Source organism: Caretta caretta, chromosome 10 (assembly GCF_965140235.1).
Source record: "Caretta caretta isolate rCarCar2 chromosome 10, rCarCar1.hap1, whole genome shotgun sequence".
Taxonomy (NCBI): Eukaryota; Metazoa; Chordata; order Testudines; family Cheloniidae; genus Caretta; species Caretta caretta.
This window is the reverse complement of record NC_134215.1, coordinates 75,204,820-75,232,421: the sequence shown is the minus strand read 5'-3', so window position 1 is coordinate 75,232,421 and position 27,602 is coordinate 75,204,820. Positions and strand designations below refer to the sequence as shown.

Sequence of the window (27,602 nt, the reverse complement as noted above, 5' to 3'; positions counted from 1 at the left end):
TTAGGCACTGTATGAACACATAGTAAGAGACAGTTCCTGCCCTGAAGAGCTTACAGTGTGCAGAGACATGGCTAACAAAGGGTGGAAGGGGAGAACGGCCAAAGAGGTGTCAGGCAGGTCATTAGCTGAGCCTGGAGCAGAACTCTGTTGTTCTGACTTCCAGGTCAGTGCCTCACCCACTAGACCAACTATCAAAAGAAACAGTGGGCCACTAATGAAGTGGAGCTGTGTTTGCGTGATGTCACCTTGTTGGGTTCAAGAATCCTGTCTCTCCACACATAAAGAACTGCCCTGCCTCGCTGACTCTCCCAGTGATGCCCCACTCTGGTCACATTGTATTACCCATTCTGCTCTCCCGTGCATACCTAACCAGCCAGCAGCGTGCACTTTCTATTGCCAAAAGACTTCCTACCCCCAAAGACTGCATAGAATCCTTGCACTGCAGACATCAGAAGTGAGACAATAACTGGCACAGTTACTAGACAAATGTCTCCTCCTTTCTATTCACACACACACACACACACGACTCAGGATTGGTACCATGGTCCATCAGCTACAAGACAGAATGAAAGAAAGCCTCCACCACTTGTGCTAATAGACAAATCGCTGAACTAGCCTGGGTAAGGTGAGGCAATGTGATATCAGACATGGATGATGCAGGATTTTATGTAAAACAAGAATCCTTACTCTGATATTTCTATTCCCTCCTAGAGAAAACCCAAGGTGGGGTTACTTCCCTAGAACTACAGTAACATGTGCAGCTCCAGCAAAAGGTTAGAGAAAGGAAGATCAACATAAAACTGACAGGAAACTCAAGGATCAGCATTTATCCCCAAAAGAGCAAACAGTCTTTAATATACAATATTCATGGGAGTAGCTTGGGTCCAATCCTATTATTATATTGCAGTAGCAGTCATGGGCCAGGACCTCATTGTGCTGGGTACTCTACAAACACAGAACAAAAAGACAGTCCCTACTAACTGCTTTATGTTCTGACGTGCTCCCTTGGGAAAAACTCGTTTTTAAGTCAAGGCTGAACCATTTATTTGCATCCTGGATCCAGTATATTAATTTTAAAAAGCATTATGGAATTTTCCTCCACCCTTCCCAAATATTCTTAAATTTCGAAAGGCAAAAGGAATCGGCAACTGACTTTTTTTTTTTCAGGTTAATCCACCCGCTAATGAAAAAGAACAAAGTCAGTTTGGGTCATGGGCCTTGGTCATATACGGCTATTGTTTGCAGCCTACGAACACATCGCCTTGTGCTGTGATCTTGTGCAATGTCACAAGCTGATCAAAGCTGTAGTACATTAATGGAGGATTTCCAAGGAAAACCCAGATACATCAGAAAATAGTGTTGGGGATTTAATTGTTGGTAAAAGGCATGCCAGTATTTAGCGAATAGGCCAGTACAGAATTAAATGTATTGTGCTGCTCTGGGATGAGACATCAAGCAAACATCTGAATAATTCTATTAATTAAAGATCAAATCCCAAGGTATTTTTGTATATAAGTGGGGCTGTTACCCTGGTGTCCTGGCCAAATGCTAGCTCACATAAATGTCTTCTCTTCTACATTGTGTTCCTATGAGCTTTTAGAGACAGATGTGGTGTAATGCCATAGACCAATGGTGAAACGCCATAGACCAGTGGTGCCCAAACTTTTCCTGTCATGCCCCCCATTACCAGTAATAGAATCTGTCTGCACCCCCCCTCCATTATTGCACAGCCATGGCTTTTTTGGCAGATGGGCTTGGGCTGATGGTGGAGCTGGGGGCAGAACTGGGTATAGGGGAAGAGCTGGGCTAGAGGCAGAGCTGGCCTGGGGATGAAGAGGGAATGAGGGCAGAGCTGGGATGGGGGTGGAACGGAGGCAGTGTGGAGCTGTGGCTCAGAGGTGGTTTGGGGGTGGAGTGGGGCTGGGTGGCGCTCCCTCTCCACCCTCCGTGGCAGCTGGCCCAGACCCCGCTACATGCCCCTCCGAATGTTCCTCCATATCCCCCTTGTAGGGCACACCCCAGTTTGGTGACAACTGCCTTAGAGATGACTGTGTTTCAGTGATAGGCCTTAAATAAAGTTTGTAAAGTACATTGAGTTCCTTTGATGAAGGAAACAATAAAAAAATACTGTTATTGTTATTAGAATTTACCTCCACAACTCTCTTGTGTCACTATATAACGGCCTGGGCTGGCCCCTTGCTCAAAGGTAAAAATAGCAAATATTTTACTCAGTTCAGGCAAATGACATTTCTTACCATTTACAAAAATTGTATGTCATTTTTTGCAGAAAAGAGTAAAAAATGCAAAGCAATAAAATCATATATATTCTAGCCCCATTGACTTCAGTGAGGCCATGATTATACACACACACACACACACACTTACTATTTTTCAGCACTACTTTTGCGCCCACTTTTCATCTAGCTGCCATTAATGGGCACCTCTACCCATTACATTGGTGGGATATCAAAACAGAGGAAGGCCTGATGTATCCCCAGCGCTCCTCCACTTTAATCCTCCACAGTTCAGTCAGCACCCTAAAGCTACATGGAGGTTACTGGTAGAGCTCACCCCCACTGTCCCTCGACTTAGACTTGGCACCGGACATCAAAACTATGTGAGTGAGAAGTTACTATTTCACACCAGTGTAGTTGCTATGTGCTAATAAAAGGGCTTAATTTGGCAAATGGATTTCTGCTGCACCCTGATGTTGTAATGAATACGATCATTGCATTTGCCATTCACCAGAAGGTTTTGATGACTGCAGTCATCGGAACTTTGATATATTTCCCTTAAGTTTTTGTTCAGTCAGATTCCTTGAGTGTCTTACTGCACACTTTTGACAAGTACAGCTCTAGATTAACAAACTGCAGTTTTGTTTGACCCTAACTACCATGTAAGCTCCTAGTTTTCTCTAGTCTAAAGTACACTGAAGTATTTTTCTGCTTTCCTGCAGTTTTTAAGTAGATAATAAGTCCCAAAATTCGCCAGCCTTTAGCTGAAAGAACTTGTCACGGTGGTTGGTAGCTAATGAAGATCCCTTTAGTTTATCTTCATCAATTGTCAAATATTTGAGTCCATGAAGTGGTGTGATGAGGTACAAAGACAGATATTTGAAGGGATTTTAACTCATTTGAGCAATTACATGCTTAACTGCCCTGCGATAATCTGTCAGTCTGAGTCTTTTCTACACAGCAGAAGTGGGGAGTATTAGAATAGCTGGATTTAGAGCATAAAGGCCTGGTCTGAATGGAAGAAAGGCAGCAGAGAAATTAATTGCCAGTAACAAACAGCAGGACTACTTGCAAGTTATATATCACATAGTTACCTACCAGCAGTGATAGAAGCTAGCTGTAAAAATAACATACTGGATTGTGACAAAACAGTCACTGCTATGAAATCAGTGAATACCATGAAGAATTTAAACCGGTGTTAGCTAATTAAGTATACATATATTATGTACAGATTTGTTGTTGATACACTTTTAGCAAAACCCACATATTCCTAATGGCAGTTTAATGATTTTTTAAAAGGGATCAAATCATTTACACACACATGCATAATTTATATAAACACACACATTATATCTATAACATATATATTTAAATATGTATACAGCATACATACAAAGACTGAATCAAACAATTGTGGACAGGAACTGTGAGTGGAGAGAAAAAGGTTGATTGCTTAACATATTGTAGGTTTGTGTTAAAAGAATGAAACACGAGAGTCAGACCTTCCAAGCCTCTGGCTGACAATGGAAGTGAATGATTAGAGGTTGCCCTGCATCCCTTGTTCCCAATAAGGCTGGGAGCAGCAAAGAAAAGAGCCACCAGGGAGCCCATTGCAGCTTTCTAGTCCTTGAATAAGGGCTTCTTCGAGTATCCCAGCTAGGTAGGGCCCCCAAAGGGCTGGTAACGCCAGACAGGGATTATGCGGAAGGGACATCCCATTCCTAACTCTGATAATTGAGCACATATATGTGTTGTGTGTTACACACATATCTACACATGTGCACGTGTATACATTTATATACACGCACTCTTCTCACAAAGCATGCTTTTTATGGCACCAGTGACTTCCTACACTGGCTATTAAGACGGGAACAGCGTGGCACTGTCATGCTCAGGGATTCCCTACATGAGGTAAATCCCCAGGGTGTCCCTTACACCAGCTCTCCAGCCCCTTTGCAGTAAGGATCTGCTCTGTTCTCCCTAGAGGTCACAAATTTTAATCTTCGTCTTTCAAATGACACCAATAATTCATTACCAGGTGGGTGGATACTGGACTAACAACATTCTTTAGTGATGCTTCAAAATGCGTACAACCAAATCTCTCATTGCTACCTTGGTAACACTGCTCATAAACAAACAAACCATGATTTATATGTAGAGGACCATTTTATTCATATTACCCATGTTAATTATGATGTTTATTTTAGATTTTCAGGCTCTCTGAGGTGCCAGCTCTGAAGAAGCTACTTAGCATACTAGCATTAGGTACAAAGCAAAAGCCTTTCACTTCAGGGACCATGCTTCAATTCTGACCTTAGGTCATAGAGGAAATAAGATAGGTAATCTCAGCTCTGTCTCTAATGACCAGTATTCCACATCACAATGCTACACATGGCTGTCAACCTCTACTCAGAAGAGGCTCAGGACACAGCCAACATGGAGAACTAATTATCCTTCACTCCTGGTGAGCAAGTAGGCAGTCCAGCTCAGCAGGCTGAGATCACTGGTGAGATACTGCAAGCAGGCTAATAAAGTAGAGGAGTGCTATATATGTATGGCTGTGATGTTCAGTGCATGAAGCACTTTATCTGATCTCCATTAATGAGGATTTTATTTTAATCACACTGTACAGCATCAAAGACAGCAGAGCTCATTTACTCTGTAAGGCTGGCAGCCATCAACTCCTGCCTTTTCATTTTAGGGCACAGAGGCAGGATCCATTCCCTACAGGCCAAATTAAGTCTGGCCCTTCCTGGGGCAGAGAGGGCACTGGGAGTCGCTTCCCTTTCTAGCTTACCTGTAGAAGAGGCAGTCATAAACTGGCTGTAAATGCTGGAGAGCACAGAAGGAGACTCTCCAGCTCTACCAGTAACTTTAGCTGGGCCAGCCAGGGCATGCCTGAATAAGAGAGTGAGATCAAGCCCTCATTCCTTCCCAGCACCTTCAAGAAAGCATGGGAAGAACACACTAGAAAGCAGGTAACACTTTTCTAAGATCTGCTGCTCCTCCCAAACCTCTGGAGCTACTCTACTGTCACTGGGAACAGAAAGTTCTTCCCCTTCAGGAGGCATCAGACTAATTGGCTAATAACCTAATATTTATTGGGCTGCAACAGCTTACAATAATTACAATGTTCAGTAACTAGCTAGACCATGGGGTGAAGATACCTGGCCCAAGAAACACAGCACATGTATAAACAGGTGGGTGTGGTTTCATGGCCATCAGCAGTATTATTAGGCAAGGAAGCTATTTCCTTTGATTTGGTGTGGGCAGGAGTAATACTGAAAAATGCAAACCTCACTCCAAGACACAGAATACAGGCAGTGAAGAGAGAGGATTATTTTTAATAAAGACCTGTATTTTTCTGCACATTACAGTAGCAAAGGAGTTATCCCCCTGAAAAGAAAACATTTAAGAGGCCAATTAGACACTATGCAACCATGCATCAATTGTCAAAAAGATACCTTAATGCAGAGTTTTTGAAGTCAATTATTTGCTTGTACCGTGGGATGATTACCAAGAACTGAACCAACCCCACCTAACATGACTGTTCTCTTTACTGCAGAACTACCCAGAACCTGGAGTTTATATGCCTAGGAAGAAGGTGTGCCCCCTGACCCTCGGTCTGTGGTGTTCTGAGAAATGTAATTTAGGACTCAAGTGGCCATTTTGAGGCAACTTGGTTAAATTAAAGAATATGATTTAGTTTTGTGTAGTGCTGTGTTAGCTGGTCAGTTTGCATTATATATGAATATTTTTCTTCCCTTTCTGAATGAAGAAGCAGCTCTTAACTTTTTTAGGTGAAAGATTATGAGCAAGCTCCTCTTTAAAAAGGGCCTGAGGTGAACAGCTGTAGAACTGAACTCAGGTTCTTCTCGCTCCAGATCAAGCTCAGTAGGGAGGAGGTGCAGTTGGATGACTGGTTCTTGCCATGAGCTTAGGGATCTAATTTCTGGGCATAGAATATCAGGGTTGGACGGGACCTCAGGAGGTCATCTAGTCCAACCCCCTGCTCAAAGCAGGACCAATCCCCAATTTTTGCCCCAGATCCCTAAATGGCCCCCTCAAGGATTGAACTCAGAACACTGGGTTTAGCAGGCCATAGGGATCTTCTTCAGTTGAGTTGTGGCAGATTTCTGATGTATTTTGCTAACTTCCTCTTGTAATTTTTTTTTAACACGAGAAATTTGTGTAGTAAACCTTCCTGGTTCCTTACTGAGACCTACCAACCTTTCACACCCTACTAAAATGCTCAAAGATATCACTTTGAGCTTGTGTCTTTTTTCCTTTAATAGTTAGTCTTGCATAATAGTGGTTTTTCCTTTTCAGGCATGATATTTAGAGGTTATTTCTTCTTACTTTAAGATAGACTTTTTTTAAACAGTTTGTATAGAAAAGAGTCAGCCAAAGTCAGATTATATCAGCTTGTGCTGTGGTACTTCTGTTATTTCATTGTCAGGGGGACAGATTTCAAGCTGTGAAAGAAAGTTTAGAGAGAGTCAAGTTTGGTGTAACTTATACTGTTTTCCACTCCCCTCACAGAATCCAGTTCAGAGGTGCAAGAGGGAGAAGTTAAAGCAACCTCTAACTCTACACAAAGCCAGAAAAAGAATTGCACATATACCCACCTAGATTAGAAATAAATTTGCCCCAAGCATTTAAGTAATCCAAATTCAACAGCTGGGTACCAGTTGTAATGAATCCAGGAGCTCCAGACCTTAGATATAATTATTATGTAAAATCTCTCATGGACATGAACACGAGACTAGAACCCTAAGCTTTTTGCTCCAAAAAGCACAGGCCCTTTCCAGTTGAACTAAAGGAGCATTAGTGTATTAGTTGCATTAGTAGCTCATCAGCTATGGGGATCCACCCACAATCAGTCAACGTTACTCATACCAAAAGTAAAGAAGAAATTGAACCTGGTAATTGTCTAATGTACAGGGTGGCTGAACTATTTGTGTTATAGGCTCTGTTACCTTGAATTCCTTTCCTATTAAACTTTCACTTTATGGCTTCACCTGCATCTGTGATGTGCAGTCTCATATTAATTCTAAGGGTGTAAAAATATATATAAGTTTCACAGGCACTCACTGAAACACAACCCGGCTGGCTGGCAGCTATTAGAGAGCATAAAATCTATATGCCTGAGGTTACTTTTGTCCATTGGTCATGTTGCCACAGCTGACCATGTGTGCTCCCTTACATATTATACCTATTCATTGACGGGAGCTGCCATTTAGTGGATTCTGATAACTATGGACTCAATGTAATCAAGGTCATATTAAGGCACAGGCAGTACAGGCCTGTGCCTAGGCCCTCAGCTCCTGGAGTGACGTGAAAAGGGCAGAACCTTGGCCTGCATTTAAAAATAAAGTAAGTTTCTAGCCCAAATGATGGTGAGAAAAAATGTGACAAGGGTAACTGATGGTGGAGTTGTGATGAAGTAGGAATGTTCTTTATGTTTTCTCTAAATACAGTGTGTGTGCCTCAGTTTCCCCTATGTGTTACTCGAGTATCTAGGTGGCGGGATAAGGGGGTGTGACCATTGCAGAGACGCGTGAAGGGCAGGTGTGATTGCTGACTGACTATCTGGGCACAGAGAGTGGCTGACTCTTCGTATCCTGGCAACTGATGGCTGGAGCTCATCCCCTGCAAGGAGCCAACTGAAGGTGTTGGAGAACAAATATCAGGTGCCCTATTTGCCTAGGAAAGAAACAAAGGATGGAGGAGGGGCAACAGAGGTGTCTGAGACTGGGCTGCTAGAAGCAAATCAGTCTCCTGGTTTGGAACTCAGTAGGGAGGGCCCTGGGCTCTGGATTCCCCCACCCCCACCACCCATGATGGACGGTACTAAATGTTCCTGATTTCTGTGCTAACAAGATTTGTTCTACACTGTGTTCCCAATGACTAATAAACCCTTCTGTTTTACAGCTCTGGCTGAATGTCGCTTCTGATTGCAAATTTGTGGTGCACGGCCCCTTTGGGGACATGTAAGGCTTCCCCAGGTGTCCCATCCAGGTGGAGTCACTGCAGGGAGCTCAGTGTGTCAACAGGGGTGCTAAACGTTCCGCGGTCAGACCCAGGAAGTGCTGAAGCTGAGGAGGCTTCTTGCCCTGGTGAAAGTGTGCCCTGAGGGGAGACACACTGCACTAGAGTCCTGTCTGAACTTCATTCAGAGCGGTTTCAGAGCACTGGGACTATGACAGGAGTGTTTCAGGGGGAAACAGTAGCTGTTAGAGGGGTGACAGATCTGCTCCACGGATCTTAGTGAAGTGTTCACTCCAAGACCACATTGCTGTAGGGCCCCGCTAATAAACCCCTGCAGAGAACTCTGTGTGTGACAGAGGAGTTCAGTAGGGTCACCCCAGCCCACCCAAGTAGATATACCCCGATGCTAGAATATGTACTGGGGACCCCTGAGGCTACTCCTGCAAAACCCAGGGGAAGAGACCCCTGTTGCTCCTAGGGGTTTCAATGGAGTCTCTCTAAGAGGGCCCCCCTCCTGCTTCCATGACAGAGGGTGAGAGTGGTGACACAGCACACAGGTGGAGCCATGAAAGGGAAAGTAGAAGAGGTCTCATGCTGTGATGTGCTTAGGTTACCAGACTGTCTCAATTCGACCCCAGATCTGACGCACACTGTGTCTCAGTGTCAGGACCATGAGAGACTTCTGTAGGTTTCAGCAGTTATCAGCTGAAACTGTTTTTCCCATGTTTTAAGTGCTTCTGCAGAGGAGGGACTTCCTGCAGAAGACAAGTCATTTGCAATTTGTGCAGATTCCCACCTCAACATAGGTCCAAATCAAACTGTCAGACCAGCAGCTGGGTAGGCACTGATATCAACAGCAAAGTTCCCGTTGACTTCAGTGTAATCAGGATGGGCTCATTAACTGAATCGTTAGACCAAAGACTAGATAACTAGCATAGCAGAAATAACCACCAGTTATGTTTTTTTCTGAGCACGTGTTTTTTTATGAGCATGATTGGCACTGACAAAAAATACAAATTTTTAGTACCAGCATCACGTCTGCCTCCCTATGGAGCAGTCATGGAAATCTACAACGGAAATTCTAGAGAAGATCACTCCTTCCAAAGTAAATGGCTGCAGAGGATCTTTAGAGTACAATGGAAAGAGTTTCTTGCAATATTAGAACTTCTATGGAGAGCAAACCAATCTAATGTGCCAAATAAGAGAAAATGACAATGATCGACATATTTAGGACATGCTTTAAGGATGCCACCCATATGACTGCCACTGCAAGTGATAATATGGACACAACCTGGACAGAGAAAAAGGGAGTAACCTAGAGAAACTTTATGTAGAATAGAGAAAGAAGCCAAATCCACCAATTCAGAAGCCAGCACAAGACCAAAATAAATGGAAGAAGCTGGTGGACATCCTGTGCACCTGAGCATGTGGAAGAATAAACAAGTTCCAGCCAGAAAATGCATACAGATGCCGATCCTTGAATCAGGCTTGTAGTTTTATGTTTTGTGACATTTGGCTCGGGTAACTTCCAAACCCAAAACACTCCTTTTACAACTTAATCAGTCCTTGTCAGCCTGATGTTGAGGTACTTAATTTTTTTGCTGTATAGTGGGTAAAAACCTTTCCCCACTGAAGTCAATGGGAGTTTTGCCATTGACTTCAATGAGACCAAGATTTCATCCCAGCTCTTTTGTTTAAAGTTTTCTGCCTTATAGGTCAGGGCTTATTGACATGAGACTAGGAGGACCTAGAGGTGTTATCATGAAGGCTTCCAACTTTGTTTTTGCCTCACATGCTGACTCCCCATGAAATGGACAAGTATAAAACAGGCTACAGCCACACACTCTCTTGATGACCACTATTGTCTCATCATTTCCTTATACTCCCCCATTGCTCTGTCTGTATCCATCTGTTGTCTCGTGCCTTATATTTAGGTTGTAAGCAGGAACTTTTTTAGTTCCGTCTTTGTTCAGCACCTAGCACAATGGGCTCCTGGTCCATGATTGGGGCTCTTAGGTGCTACATCAGGGATCGGCAACCTTTGGCATGCGGCCTCTCAGCGTAAGCTGGGCCGGTTTGTTTACCTGCAGTGTCTGCAGGTTTGGCCGATCGCGACTCCAACTGGCCGCAGTTCACCGTCCCAGGCCAATGGGGGCTGCAGAGAGTGGCATGGGCTGAGGGATGTGCTGGCTACACTTCCCACAGCCCCCATTGGCCTGGGACGGTGAACCGCGGTCAGTGGGAGCTGTGATCAGCCGAACATGCAGACGCTGCAGGTAAACAAACCGGCCCAGCCCGACAGTAGCTTTCCCTGGCGGGCCGCATGCCAAAGGTTGCCGATTCCTGTGCTACATTAATACAAATAATAAATAATAAGTTTATATGCTATAGCCAATTTTCTGCTTCTAGAACAGTATGATTCAGAACTACTTTTTTGGTTTATACACATCTAAGGGTTGCATACCATTCTGCCTTGATGATTCTTTCCTAGGTGTCCAGCTGGTGTTTCTTGCCAACATGCTCAGGGTTTAGCTGATCACCATACCTGGGGTCAGGAAGGAATTTTCCTCCAGGGCAGATTGGCAGAGGCCCTAGGGGGTTTTCACCTTCCTCTGCAGCATGGGGCACAGGTCACTTGCTGGAGGAATCTTGAAGTCTTTAAACCATGATTTGAGGACTCCAAAAGCTCAGACATAGGTTAAGGGTTTATTACAGGAGTGAGTGGGTGAGAGAGATTCTGTGGCCTGCGTTGTGCAGGAGGTCAGACTAGATGATCATAATGGTCCCTTCTGACCTTAAATCTATGAGCTTTACTTTAGGAAATCATTTAACGGAGCCTCTTATTAAAAAAGAGAGTGTGCAAGCAAGCAAGTGCATGCACGAGATGGGAGACTTCAAAATCTATCATCTCCTTTATTTCACAAGCAGAGATAGCCATCTGAAATTCAAATCTGCAAGGAATACAAAAGACTGAAGTTTTGCCTGAAATATATATCGTCTACTTATTAACACCATTCCCCAGGGCTAAGTATTTTTGAGTGTAATAGAAAGTTGTTAATGCGATGAGTATAATTATGATGAGGATTGATTAAGTTGGTAGCCAACGTACAGCAGCTTTATATCTGAGAGCACCATAAAAGAAAACCACATAAACAAGTTGTGGAGTATACTGTACGCAAGGATTGACAACCAACTCCCTAGTGAAGTAACATCAAAGCTAATGCATAGTGTATGCAAAACACCCCACAAACACACAGAAATTAATCTAATTGTTTTAAGGTTTCCATGTTAGAAATTTAAAATCTGAATATATTAGCTGCTGCAAAGGAGAGGAAAGTATTGACAGTTGTAGCTATTCCATGCAATTAAACTCAGATGTGCTCCCTTTTTACACTAGCAGTTGAACAGCTATTCTTGCCTTTGGAATCTTCTTCTAAGTTTAAGAAACACTAAAACAACATGGGAAGAATTCTCTTGCAAACAATTACTGGGCCTGATTCACTATTGATTTCAATGGAGTAATAACAGTGTAGAATTGGTGAAAGGAAGCGTGGAGTCAGATCCACTGTTTATAAGCTCTTTCTCCTTTCATATCTCCTTTCTGTTTCATATCTACCTGCAGATCCCACACTGGGTCTGACACATGAGCATGTTTTGAAGTTATAACAGTGAATCCAGGTGGCTGAGGTCAAGACAGAAGTCTGAACATTTCATATGCTTGAGTTCCACATCTGTGACATGTACATCTCTGCGGAAACAACTTTTTAACGATTATTTATAGATCATCCTGACTTTGAACTACCAAAAAGCACAATAATTAGCTGCACTGAGTTTTTGAAGTGGAATTACTATAAAGAAATTGGGATGTAGTTGGGCCTGGGAATTACAGATTTGACCCTGCAATGTGCTGTAGATTGTGGCCCCAAAGCAGCAATAAGTGAGTGCTTAATTGTATTCACGAGTCATTTCATTAAAGACAATGGAATGACTCAAGCGCTTAACTTTAAGCATGTACTTAAGTTCTTTGCTGAATCAAGGCCAGAGTGGTTAGCATCATGCAAGATCAAGCCCTATATCACGTAATGCGTAATATATATTTAGATTGGCGGGAGAGGTTGTATATCAGATATTTTACACAATTGTGGAGGAATCATATTTCTTACACTTTTCCTGATATAAAGCTAGAGACTCAAGTTGCAGAGATCTTAGGTAATTTTTAATTTTGTGAAGAAATATATAGGAATATTATTCTCCTATTTTCATTGTGGTTTATAAGCTCTTACTTTCAAAAATGCAATTAAAATTAAAATAATTAACGAACAGCAGTGTGTAAAAAAATCAGTAGGATACACGGAATAGTAAATACGACTGAATCAGATACAACAGCACTGATAGATAAATGTGGCATATAGAGAGATACAGTCCGCTTCTGCAGTGAAGTGATACTGTCACAATTAGTTCAGTGCTGTTTTAAGAATTTACCAAAAAAAAGACCTTTGGATTTTTCATCTTCAAAGGTTACTGCTAATCAGCATCCAGAGATAGCATATTATAGATGCTTTTTTAAAAAGATATCAGAGCTCTAACTATGAGTACTAACATAGTATCTATCAAAGTCTCATGGTGCCTGCAATTCTGACAAAAGGCACTCCAAAGAACTGGCACATGCCACCTTATTTGCATTTTTGCATCTCATTATGGCCATAATTGCATACCACCACATCAATTCTTCCTTACTATCTCAGAAAACATTATCAGTGACTGAAATAAAAGCTTAAATGTCAACAATTGACAAGCAAGAAAGGCTGACCTTTGAAGGATCTCATTCTTTTGAGAGTTGCCCTGGTATGACTCACTCCTTAACTTTCTGTTTGTGTTTGATAACACCAAAGTAACATAGTTGCTGTAAGGATTGTTTTCGTCTGTTGAAAATAGAGAGGAAGTCAAAGAACTGTAAAAATACAATCCATTTACACTAGCAGTCATCTGGGACTGACTGAACATTTTCAATGACAGTTCTTACAGTCATTGAAACATTAAAGTTAGTGGACATTAACATTAAGCTACAATGGAATTTCTGTGGAATTATATATTACATCTATATTAGAACTAAAATGTGATTAATGTTATGACAATGAACAAAACAATCTTTCTTCCACAAACATGCTAACCGCTTTACATACTGTAACAAGTGTTTGACAATTACAAATAGCTAATCTAAAAACAAGGATAGCCATTCACAGCCATATTACATATACTGCAATATCTACTGGCCTTCATTGGATTGATCTAATATTTTACTATATTCCCCCTTCCTACCATCATTTCATGGCCTCATTTGCTTTGATTTGCATAGCAATTTTGGTGCACATTTTTCCAAAAAACACTAATCAATTTTAGCTTAAAATAAATTACCCCACCACAGAAATTGCTGCCAGGGACCAAAAATGCTAATCAATTTTGAAAATCTGCATCATGGCTTGCATCCCAGATTTTTCCATCCAACCCACATCAAAAAGAAATGATAGAAAATTATGTTAACATGTTCAACTGCTTGTTTGCTTGTTTTAGTTGAGGCATTGGTTATGCTTCAATGGCAAACTAATAGCCTGCTTAGAATCTCATCCAGTTTGTGCTACTTTTTATTTTAATGGCAATATGGAGAGGTTGTATAAGGAGATGTCTGACATGGTCCATAGCAAAAGTTTTAGATTTTCTAACAAGAGTATATTTTTATTTCATTTTTGGAAACTATTAGTAAGAAGAAAATTAAACTGTTTGTTTCCCAGCCTCACATTCTCTTGTGGAAGGAATTCATTTCCCTTTATTAGAATTCATTTTAATGAGCTACAGAATTCAACAGATTCTTTAAAAAGAAAGCTGAGATATGTCACCTTTCAAATCCTATGGAAGATCATTAGGATGTTTGAACATTTTACATAAAACAATGGTTTAACTCAGTGTTTTTCATCTGCTTCAGCTCTTTGCTTCATTCAAGTTTTGGGCATTGATTGGGGATTCGATTAGATTCATTTTCAGGCCAAGTTTTGTGTTTCATTTGGTTTGACTTTAAGGCAAACATTTAGGCTGGTTCTTATTTTAGCCAGACCAAATTCACTCATTCCTAATTACTGTCTGTCACAGCTATAGAGCTAGCTACACTTCTGACCCCTCTCTGCATGCATTTCTTCAGGTGTTAGCTGTCTGTCTGTACCTTTCTCAGGGTGGTATCCCGCAATTCTCCCACTCTTAGACTGGATCCCAGGCTACAACATCCTGTGTACCAACCATGATTACTTAGCAGCTGGGTTCAGCTCCCTTTGGGAGGTCGTGACCAGTAGATACAACCGATGACCAGACAGCTCTCTCAGAACAAGATGTAATTTCAACAGCAGGAAGAAAGCATAACATAGGAGAAAAAAAAAAAAAGAGTTGAACTCAATAAAAGGTCTATCTTACCTGTAGTCCTGGGTAGGTCTATCTGACCCTCAACCTCTGGAGTAGGGTTGTCACCTCTGATGCAGTTCAGGTGTTGGTCTGCCCCCAGCAGTCTCTGCTTCAATCACACCCTGTCTTTCAGGTTGGGACCTGTTGTAAGGAGAGCCAAGTAGAGCAGTTGCCCTGCTTCCAGGAGGCACCAAAGTGCTGTACTTTTTTTTTACTTTTTTTCTCTGCTGACTGGCTGGCTTGGATGGAATTACAAATTGTATTATACTATTAGCTACAAGGTGGTGCTATGTGTAACATACAACAGCTATGCCTGCTGGTGCATTAAGGTGTCTTAAAGAGAACATATCTCTTGGATCTCTCTGAAGTGGAAGCGCTGTAACCTGTCCACATCTGGTAGATGATGGGCAGGGAGGGGTACCAAAAACATTTTCCATCCTGGCTAGCAAAATGGCTGGGGCCGCTCCTGCTTCAGGGACTCACTCCCTGTTTGAGTTCCAGCAGCCCAGCCAGATATTGGAGGTATGCATCAAAGTAGATGGCTCTGCTATATCTCCTATCCCGTGAAGCGTTTGCCAAGAGATGTGAATATCAGATCCAACCCTCTCTTTCCAGGTGTATACCTTGACAAGTGAATTAATTCAGAGTATGCATACAGTAAACATCACAAATCCTGGTCAAGATACAATATTCGTAAATTACTACAGATCAGCCCCACATCCTACATACTGCCAACAGATCTAGAAATAAAATTCTGCTACTGCTCTTTGACAGTTACAAGCACCATTTTTAAAAGGCCATTTCCAATCCTTGTGTAACTTAGTCTGCTGAAACTCTTTAAACCCTGTTTTCAGGGACATAAACCAACTGCAGCATGTCTGGTCGACACAGTGGATCTGTCCTATCAAAATTAAGTGTCTTTTAGAAGAAAATGTCATGGGGGGGGGGGGGGGGAAGAAATTCTGGCCCCACTGAAGTAAATTGAAAACCTCCCATTGGTTTCAATGGGGCAGGATTTCACCCGTGGTGACTAGGGTCCTGGTTCTGTAATGATATGCTCACAGGCAGATGCTGTGCATTCAGGGTTCTGCTCACATGTATCACACCGCAGGATGAGGATATAATATTGCCTGTATAATTTTGCTTTATTCTTACAAATCCCTGATTTCTGAGCACTGAAGAGGAAAGGAAGAAAGATACACTAGATCTCTGTGGCCAGAAAAGTCCTTATGTTGCATTCTCCATGATATACCACAGAGCTGATTATTCCTCCAAATCTAACCAAACCAAGCCATTGCACTGAATTGGGTCCTGAGTCTTTTTTTCCTGTTTGCAGAGTGGCATGTACATCTATTGTACTACATAGCAAATCACAAAATGTCCAGCTCTAGACCAGGGCTTTGTGGGAAGGGTCCCTGGGCTGTTTTGAAATGGTCCTCTTTTTAGGGTCATGCTGTGACCCAACTTTATGGCATAAGGAGGAGTAGGGGCCGAGTACCCAGTAGCCATCCCTGAGGAAATAAGTGGGGAGCAGGGAGTCGGGGGAGGGGAATAGGTAGAGACTTGGCTGCACCCCCAGCATCTGCACCATCCTTACACAAAACCAGATGTAAATGCACAATCTGATTTTTAGATTGGTTAGGCTGGATGACAAAGTTCAACAATACTTAACACATCATCTTTCCCACACACATCCTACCAAAAATATTAGTTTCCTATCCTTTTAAATAAGCCCACTTCAATAAGATTTCCCTTTTAAAATCTCCTAGACCTAATTAACATTGTATACTTTGTTTCCTGTTGCAAGAAGAGCTTGGGATAAAGCCCAGCCTCTCATTATAAAATCCCCTACAACAAGATTTTCAGGCCTTGTTTTACATCAATCTGTAAAAACATCTACCTTCATGGATATGATTAACAGTCAAGATGGATCTGTTGCTTGTTGCAATCACAACTTCCCGTATTTATGAAGATTTTTTTCAATTTATAATAACCACAAAGCATGAAGCATTCCCACATAAAAATAAAATCAATATTCCCTATGAAAAATAGCGTTGGAAATACTTAAAACAATTCTTCAGCTTATGTCCTTTTTGTCCACACATGGAAAATGAATCTTTTTCTTTTTTTAAGTTATGGATTGTTTACTATAAGAACATTTGTCATTGTTGTTCATTGGAAGATAAAATGCTGGAAATGTACAGGGTACTTACTGGACAATTTAACACGCTAGGGTCAGGCACATTCAGACTGTATAGCAGCACAACAAGAGCAGATATTGAAGATGTCTGAATTCCAGATTATGGTTTTCAGAAGACATGGTGTATTGTTCACCCAGGTTGAAAGCAGATGTATGTTTACATGCTTTAATCTTGGCTCAGATGTGAGCTACCATGTTAACAATTTTGTTGCCCAGGCTGCCCTGGCTTGGGATTTAAATAAAAACAAATTACAGGTCTTAACAGTGATAGATGGACTTCTCTTACATTGATGTAGAGCATTTTTGCCTTAAGATTAAAGGCTTACGCATTTATCTGCATAAACTAACCCCTGGAGTAGGGTACTGCTGACATTTTCCAAGAAAAATGAATATCCTAACTTATTCCAAAGAGAAGACTTGGTATTTGTATGGCCAGAGTGACCTTTGCATGTGCCCTTTCAGATTAGGTGCACTACATGGAAAATTGCGCTCTTACAGTACTCCATAAATCATACCTACCAATTTTCTTTAAAGGGGTATGTAAATATCAGTGTACCAGGTGGGTAAACAACACTAACCTCATACAAATGGCTTGAAAATTGAAGAAAAGCACCTTATTTTGCTGCTGAAATTGCTTTTGAAGCCCAGCATCATGGCTTGGGTTGTAGAATGCATGAAATGATTTGTGCACTGGGAATAGAAAATGGGTTGATGATAACTACACTCGACACAGTTCCTATGTTTCTGAGTTCTTTCGATGATCAAAGATATCATTGCTGTATATTACTTTTCTCTGCAGATCCCAAATGCATGTGAATTTCAAGTGACATACACATTATCTGCATGTTTCCAAAATGGTCAGCTGGCTTTTTAGTTTGTATTTCTCATTTGAGCTGGTTAATGTCTCTGGTCCAGTTTCAGCATGAGTCTCCTTGCTCTAGGCACATAACATTCCATTAAAAAATATTACTTCACATGCTAAGGAAGAAGAAACGAAGTTGCGGCCTTTGAAACTGCCCAAGTGTGATCTGAAAAAGTATCAACTATGAAACTGCGTTAATTGTTGCTAAGACATATTGGATAATAGAGTAAGATATAAATAAAATAAAAAATGCCTGATTTTATACACATCAGTACATGCGAGATATACGTTATGCATGTCAGATCACACTGGTGTAAAGCCAGGGATCTACTTCAGATGAGATACTTCAGAGATGATTTTGGTATAGCTTATTTCCGTTTGTAAGTTTCATTAATTTTTTGAACGTCTCATTTTCTATGCATGTTTTATTGTTATTATTGTGTTGCTTGGCTACGGCATTGTTCTGCCACATCCCCGAGGTTTTAGCATAAATATCTAAAGAAAAAAGTAGATAACTCATTTTATATTGGATGCTGAAAAGGCAGAATTCATAGAGGCCTCAGTTCAGCCTGAAGCCTGGGCTTAGCATTAAGCATGTGAAGAACCCCACTGGAACGACTTACCCGCTTAACATTATTCTTTGCTGAACTGGTGCCAGGAGTGATGCAAGATTATCAGTGAAATTCCTAGGCATTGGAGTCTGGCAACTTCGTACTTCTCTAACTCATTCGTCCAAAGATGTACGTACTTTATCAATATTAATTATTTTAAGGCTCACCACATCCATGTAGGTAATGATTATTGTGTCTCTTTTTCTGAGGGGTACATTGAGGCGTAAAAAGGTAAAAGCTAAAATGTTCAGAAATGTCCATTAATTTTGGCTTCACATTTTTTGGTGCCCAAACTGAGAGACCTTTTGTCTGTCTTACAGGAGTCATGAGCTCCCACAACTCCTACTGACTTTGGTATCATATTTGCTGATGCTCAGCACCTCTGAATATTAAAGACCAGTCAGCTCAAAATGGGTACCCAGGAATTAAGCTATCCAATGTTAATGAATGCTTTTGAAAATGTGGGCTGTAGTGACATGACTGACATCACACAGGCAGTCAATAGCAGCCAGGATCCAATAGGAACAGAAGCCAGGACCCAAATCTCTGCTTCTAACCATCACACCACACTAAAGTACATACTGAGATGAAAATTATAATCACCCATGGGAAAAGAATAAAATATATAATCCATTTTTAGCATAAGCAGGTGCCTCAGAGTTATACTGTATATCAACATTTCCAAAGTCCTTCTTCAAAATCCTAAAACCAGCTCAGCTAAGAGTGCCTTTGAGGCACAAGACAGAAGTCTCTGAATGGCCTGAAGTAAAATATTTGAAGCATTTCTGAAAACAGATTTATTCTTCACAAAAGAGAGGAAGAAAACCCAACAGATAACTTTCGCCTCTTAAGGAAAAACAATGCTGGGGGGGAGGGGCGGGGGTTGGGTTTCCAAAGTTGGCAAGTTTGGCAGAAACTCCACAAGTTCACATCCTCTTCCCACTGTGGAGGGGAAGGGATGGGGCATGGCCTCATGGCATCGTCAGCCTCCAGACCTGGACTGCTCTTTGACCCCTTTCTCCCTAGGCTTGCTTAGAAGTCATGCTCCCACCTGCTAAGCCTGTGGAAGGGGGCAAATGTGCGGACAGAATTTAAAGCGACAAGTGGTAGCATTAACATACCTAGAGCTTTCCTCTGTGTTGCCAGGAGAGTATCCCCCATGGAGTAACTGCTCCTGATTCCATACACAGTCTCTAGCTTGATGTGCCCAATGATATGGTGTCAACTTGGAGTAAAAAAGAGAAGAATTAGGCTTGCTTTCTGCATGGTTTTGTCTTTTTGACTCTGCTCCAAACCTTGCAATGGAAGGGAACCATGCATTGAGATAAAGGTATAGGATTTATTAAGGCACTGGACTTGGAGGTGAAGACACTAAACGGGGACTCAGGAGACCTTGGTTCAAGTATGACCTTGGGCAAGTCACTTCATCCCTCTGTGCCTCAATTCCCTATCCAAAAAGGGGGAAAATAATATAATTAACCCAGGGAACTCATTGCCACAAGGTATGACTGAGGAAGTGCTTAGCAGGATTCAAAATAGGATTAGACTTCTATATGGATAAGAAGAATAGCCAGAGTTAAAGTGGTAAATATATTAAAATTGAATAAGCACAATCTCTGGAAGGATGTAAATACTCAAGCTTCAGGCATAAGCCAAACTTTGGGTGACAAGAACATTTTTCCTAGGTGCAGGTTATTCTATAACTTCCTAATGCAAGGTTGCTTCCTCTGAAGTTGCTGGTTTTGACTACAGTCAGAGACAGGAGAGTGGTCTAGAAGGACACACTGGTCTGATTCAGTTTTGCAATTCCTATGTTTGTATGTTCTTAACTTCATTTCCAATAAGTTGCTTAATATTTCAGTTCATGATCATTATGCTGGGCAGATCAGATCGGTGTGGCATATTAGAGTGGGAATTTGGACATCTAGACTCTATTCCTGGCTTTGCCAGTGACCTTGGACAAGTCAATTCAGCTCTCTGCCTCTCTTTCCTCTCTAAACCTTTATCTATCTAGAAGACCATACTGCCTCTCTGATAATGAGTAGATTTCTTAACAAGAAGTGATATTGAACTAAAATGGCAGAGTAAAACTCTCACATTACTAGCTCAATATTAAATAATGACACTAAACTACATTATAAAAAAGAGAAAACTTTAGATTTCCTTGCGGCCTTCTCAGTTTACAAATATACAGATGAATGAAGATGTTAGCGGAAGAATTCAACTAAAGTGAAAACAGACATAATTACAATTAGTTAGCGTTGTATTATAATTGATGCATATAGGGTCAGGTTTCTTTATTTGAACCATGTGAAAACAAAATCTATTTCATATTTGTTAGTAATAAAATCCAACTGATTAGCAAATAATTTAAAAATTTGTCACATTTTACCTGAATTTATGTCAGAGAGAGGAAAAGGTTAAAATGAAGAAATATGGCAAAATAAAGCATCACATAAGTGACAACTTTTCTGACAAATGACTGCACTTATATAGGAAGACTGTACTTGCAGATGAAGCTTCGAGAAGGAATTTCACTTTTACATTTTAAGATGACTCTCCTAGAAAATACTACAAAACACTAGCTACATATAATACTAGTTAAAAGGGCCAGATGTAGATTTTCAGTAACAAAGAAAATTCTCAGAAATGGGAAGAGCAAATAAGCATGTTCATGTTCATTCATGCTAGGTAATGCCAATTTTGTGAATGAGGACTTGCCATGCAAAAGTTGAACAACTGATTTGGGAAAGAAAGTAACCACCTGGCTTCCCTCTGTTTGGAGGCATATTATTTTTGATGGCCAACTAGCATGTCTAAGTTTGTCTAATCTAAGAACATCATGAGGATGTAAATAATCTAATTGAAGTAATTATCCATAAATTTGAGCCAAAGCTTGCACTGGAATCAAAGCAAACTATCTGATTTCCAATAATGCTTGTGAAATCAAGATCTCACCCACATTTATATGCAATACCTGTAAATCAAAATGATGCCTAGACATACACAGATGTATGTGCCAAGTTATTATTCATATTACAGTGGCATCTTGAGGTCCCAGCTGAGACTGGGGCCCCTTTGTGCTCGGTGGAGCACGTACATAAAGCTTACAAAGCTCTGAAAAGTTTACAAAGTTGCCACAGTCATACCAGGTCGATGAATTTTCCTTTGGTAGAGTTTCCATTGTACCTAGCCGGTTCCAAAGTCATAGGTTTCCTGTCGTTTAAGATGAAATCATGTAAAAGTGCCCTGCAAAAAGGGGACATGGCACAACTCTATTTTTTTCTATTATTGTTTTTTCTTTTTGTGACAATAAACACACAATACATTTTAAAGGAAAACAGCTTTCACCTGCATGCCCTTTTACTAAGAGAAGTCTTATAGCTCATCAACGCCTTACCATAGATACTGATTTAGTCAATGAAAGTCAATGGAAAGATTCCTATTAGTTGTCACACTGCAAACTCAGACAGAGTAGTAATGAAGTTAGTTTCCGCAGCAGCTATTGTCTAGTGCCACTAAGGCCTGACGACAGTAGCTTTGAGAATTCCTATGTGATGAAATATTCTATGACTATAGGAACCATGAGAAAAGACGTGAAAACCTTTGCATTACGGTACTAACTGTATTTTGGGTGAGATTTCAAATGAGGCTATGTGATTTAGGAGTATATATCCTCTTAAAAGTCAGTAGGGCTTGTGCTCCGAAATCACCTAGGTGCTTTTGAAAATCCCACTTTTTAAAAATACCTTAGGTCTGGATTTTCAAAGGAGTTTATGGGAGTTAAGCAGACACGGTCACTTACGGACATACTTAGCTTTACATATTTGAGTTGTTTTATAGAGTTCAGTAGAACTACCTGCAGGCAGAAAGTTAAGCAACTGCAGGATTGCATGGTCAGGGCCTAAAACATCACATTACAGAACTCAGCCCCAGGCAGACTACAAATAGTCTAATGGCGACTTTTTCCTTGTTCAAAGCATTTTCTTAAATAGTGTGATGCTGCATTCAGCGTATTGCTGGGGTTGTGGTGGAAACTCCTGGCTAGACCTTCAACTGGGCCTGGAAAGAAATATATACTGGTATTATTAATTATTCATGTATAGTATAGTTGAGCCCAGCGGCCCCAGTCAGGATGGGGGCTCCCCTTTGCTGTGTTCTACAAACACATCATACTTTTAGAATCTTTGAGTGGGGGCAACAACCCCCCAACATTAGAAGTCTGGTCATAGTTTTGAGGACCCATTCCTGTCCCTTGTGAAGTCATTGATCTCAATGGTATAGAGTGTAGTCCTCTGTATACCATTATATTATTTATTTTTTGATACTTCAGATACCGACAACCTCTAGCCATAATATCTGATCTGGAAAATTATGCAACTTAAGTCTATGTCTAGTTTCAACAAAATCACCAATTAAAAAGGAACGGAAACTGGGGGGGAAATAACTTATTAAAAATACCTACTCTGCAAACTCCTTGGAAAGACAAAGGATATAATAATCACAAGTATGAAGAGTGCAACAAAACAGAGGCAGGCATTTAAATCCATTTACTGTTTACGAAATTTCAAACCATCACATTATCTTACATCTACCCTGCAGAATAGGAAAAAAAATAATAAAAAAGAATAATTGGATTTGACAGGCTGTGCTAATAATGAAAAGGTTTTTAAATGTAAGCTGTGTACCAATCACTGCCTAATCAGGGTTATGCTTTTCAAATTATATTGTGTCTACTTTCACCTCCTGTCTATTATGGAAATAAAAAAGAGAAGTGCTTAAGCAAATCCTCGATCTGTTCACATATATTTTTAATATTAATATGTCAGAGCAGCACCAATGATGATATTAGGCAAATGACGGAATTCTCCCCCCAGCTGGACATGTTAATTGAGAAGCCAAGTTTTGGAGGCAAAGTTCACGTCTGTGCAGATGGCAGGACAATGGAGAATGGCAGACCTAGGTCAGTGTCAATCCCAAACCATACTTTAATGGCTCTCTTCTCTGCTTTTTCAACATCAGCTGGTCCCTGTGGGGTGTATAAGTTGGGGAAGTCTGTCTCTGCATTTTTTTTTCTGCCCTTGACTCTGGTGCAGTAATTTCATGTAAAGAAGATGCCCCTCTGTGTGATCAGAAAAAATAAGAAATTCCACTTCCTGGTTTAAGCCAAAATACATCTGAGAGCCACATTTTGAATTCTCTTTTCAGCTTTCAGTGCTAACCTGGCTGCATTAAAACCTTGATCCGCAGAGACTGATCCAAAGCACGCTTTCCATTAACCTCAGTGGGGTTTGGATCAGGTCCATCAGTGCTGGACAGTCACTTGTTTTTCTTATTTTAATCATTTTTGTCCTTTCTGTTCAACATTATGGGTCCAATTCTCATTTACAGGAAAGCCTCTTTCATTGTGCTAGCTGTAAACTGTCTGTAACACCTAATTTAAGACCCTTTACATGACCTGAGTGGTATCAAGGAGCCTTAGTTTAAATAAGAATCAGGCCCTGTATATTGTTTACATTTACTTAGCAAATGTATTATTTCTTTTACCATGATCTGTGAATCAGAAACAGATTACATATCTCTATGCAGTGACAGACATATAGTTAGTTATACTGCACGGCATCACAAGAAGACTTTAATCGTTTCAGTTTCCTAAGTGATATAATTATTTATTATCTCTAATTAAAATGCAGAGTTTGGCTGTCTCTATGAGACTAGATGAAAAGCCTTTTTAATGAAAAGAGCAACTGTGAGCTCTAAATTTCTTTATGGTAGAGATAACTTATGTAATCACTAGTAACCTTTTTCAAGAATATTATCTCACTATTTATAAAACAATGCCTTCTTTACTTTAGAAATTCCCATTTGCATATGAAAAAGTGCTTTATTTATTGATGCTTGTGACTGATGTATATTCCTCATTCAGGGGTGCTCTTTTTCCAGTCTTCCATATACGGTAGTGTCTGATTTTCTTTTGAAACTACCTAGAATAGTATTTTTACTAACATTTTCCCCTCCAACAATTAATAAGAAAACAGAGGGATTTTTAGACCTAAACTCACTTTGTAATGACTTGTTTTCTAGTATAATTTCAAAATTTAAAGACTGCAACCTTTTATCTACTAAGAGTAGTTCTGCAACAAAAAGAAAAGCTTTTCATTTTTCTTTCTCATCCAAAAGTACATTTTTGAATGATCAGTTCTCTAGCTAATGTATATAGTAAGCTATTTTATTCATTACATAATATAAACAACCCCCCCCCCCAAAGATGGGAGTATCTGACTGCAAAACACATCCACAAATCAAACATATTAAAAATCATATCAACTAAACAGTGATATGACTTGACTTCTTTAACTTGTATATAAAACTTGCCACTCAAGTCTATTTTTGTACAATCAGTGGTATACAAAGTGTATTAAAAACACCGGCTGAATCTGACGTGTAAATCTGTCAAGTATTGTTGACACAGTTTTCTGCCAATAAGTGCACAACAAAAGATTGAAATAAACAAGTTTTATATGAATAAAATATTAAGAACAACTATGTCATAGCACAAATTGATGTGTGGGCAGTGTATTCTGTATATTGCACAATTATATGCGGCCTGATCCAAAGCCCATATGAAAGATCACACTGATTTCAATTGTGCTTTGGATCAGGCCCACAAGCCATTTCTTGATCATCTGTATTCTTTCAAGGAACAGAACAATTCATCTTCAGTGGGGCTGGTGTTGTCACTGAGGGCAGAAAATGACTTCAGTGGACGTAGCATGTGTGTAAATGAGGGCAAAATTTGACCAAGTGTACTGACAGGCAGGTGAAGTTGTAGGCAAAATGCCTAAGTGTTTAACTAAAGGTTACAATAATCTGCTCTTGAATTTCACTAGTTAATGGCTCTGTACAGCAAGAATATATACTCAGATAAACCTCAGTTTTAAATCCATTTTCTGTTTACAGTCCTTGTGTTGTGATACAAATGATTATCTTTTACCTTATGCTCTTCCTCCAATCAGTACCTCCTTCAGAACCAGTACCTTGCTGTGAATGCCTCCGACTTTCACTCTGCTTCACTTTTACAGTAAATTCTATCCTAACTCACACAGGACCTGATAGTCAGACTCCTGAGCCAGGGCCTCCTAGTTACCTCTAAATTAGCTTTTCGCTAGTCACTTTGGAAAATATTTGTCGGCCATTCTGGATTCCTATATTTAATCAGGTGTAATAGACTAGGACACACGTATACTTTCTCTTTGTGCTTTAAATTCAGCAGAGGTGATTCTTGCAACTGAATCTTGACCAATAGATTTGCTTTTTCCCATCCTCAAACTAATCTATGTAAACCATTTTAAGCTTGGACAGTGAGTCAGAATAACATTCCACACAGGAAACATAGTATATTGATCAAACATTTAATACTGGACATGTAACAGTCAGTGAAGGGGAACTTCTTTTGTCTTAAATTTCCTTTAATTTCATTCAGAACATTGTTAGGTAACCCTTATTCTAGTAATGAATGATATAGCTATACCAATTTTTATGGAATGACAGCCAATACCTTAGACTACAAAAGCAGATAGCACAGAAAAATACAGAGAGGAAGCAGTGCTAATAACCCATCAAGAAAGCTGATTGAAATAAAACTATCAGTTAATTTTGAATATTATTTACCTCCATGATATGTAATCCTTGATCGTTATTTCAGATATCATACTAAGGGCACTTTCTCATTTATCAGATGAAGATTTTCTTTCGTAATTCCCAATACGAGGAGATAATATTATAGGGCATGAGCCAAAGCCCACAGAAGTCAATAGAAAGACTCCCAGTCGCTTTAATGGGCTTTGCATCAGGGTGATAATTGGCAAGATTTTCAAAGTTAGTGACACAAAATTGGCTTCTTTATTTAGATTTATCCATGTAAAATTAAAGTGCCTATCCATTCACTCTGGGCACCTTTAACAAACTTAAAAATGCAATTTCCTTCATTATAACTACATTTCAGCCATGCCCATCCCACCCATCCCCCCACCAGCAAACCAGAGGTGCTAACAATTAAAATACTTCCCCTTATGTAACAATTAACCACACTCAAAATTTTCTGCACTGTTGAGGCTTTTTAAAAAAAAGGCTTTGCAGCACACAACTGTACACTTACTCTTATGTATGTCTAATTTACACAGGTAAATGTCCAATGGGAGTGTGCAAATGAGGTGTCTTCATGCATATATGGCCAGTTAGGTGAGCATATCAAGTCTGGTAAGTGCAAATATATGCTCATGATTGTGTATAACTAATTTGAAAATCTGGCCCATACCTCTTAGTTTGGTAAATTAATGCCTTTCTAGTTTTTGGTTTATATGAATTGGCTAGTATTTGTATGATCATTTATACTCTCCTACATTTTGTGATTAAGGATTTAAATAATTTGTAACCAATTTACGTAAGAAGAATCAATGCATTAGTGCTACTCAGGTTTGAGTTAATCTCAAATGATGCAGATTTACAACATCACATTACAAAAGCTCAGAGAGGAACAGGCAACACAAGAAAATCTGGTGAAATTCAGATCATTCTTTTCATGTGTCATTCAGATAACATTACACAGGCTTCAGTATTTGCCATCTACAGATATTTTTTCAGTCTTTTTCATTCTAGTTACTCTTGGCAACTGTGTTAAGCACTAATGCAGTTTGCACATTATTATCAACAGGAAATCCCTGGCATCAAAGGATTAATTTTATTCTTTGTCTCCGTTTTAGTAACAGGAAATAAATGTTACCTAGTCATTGTCCTAGTCAAGTCAAATAAAAGAAACTATATCTGCTGACGAGCCATTATTATCACAGTCAACTAGATTAACATTGATTTACTGTAGGTAAGGGCTGTGGAGGGGTCCATTCTGTATATGCTCAATAGCAGCATGATTATTTACTGTAAACCTACCCTCTGATTTTCTCCTTAGGCTTCTATTGTTGTTATTACAGATAATTCACAGGAAATTATGGTAGCTCTCCAGGTCTACAGTCCTTGGTCAGAGACCTAAGCAGGTGTTTGCTTAATAATTTGGTCAAAGATCAGTGAGTTAAAGGTTAGGCCATGGATAGTGAGAATGGAAGGGTCAGAGCACTTGAAGGAGGGGGCTGAGACTTGATCTTCCTGAGTCTGGAACAGTCAAACCTCAAGGTCACCCATTAGTGATCCTGCTTTAACGGACTGTGAGATGTCGACCATAAATTCACCACGCCAGCACCTTT

General features: G+C 40.2%; 1 long non-coding RNA gene across 1 annotated transcript in view; it reads left to right on the top strand.

Moving 5' to 3' along the window:
* LOC142073503 (uncharacterized) overlaps window positions 1–26,606 on the top strand; it is a 110,225-nt gene extending 83,619 nt beyond the window's left edge. Inside the window, exon 4 of the long non-coding RNA XR_012670387.1 lies at window positions 26,529–26,606. This is a non-coding gene — a long non-coding RNA (uncharacterized LOC142073503). The remainder of the gene's footprint in view (window positions 1–26,528) is intronic.
* The last annotated feature ends 996 nt before the right edge of the window (window positions 26,607–27,602 follow it).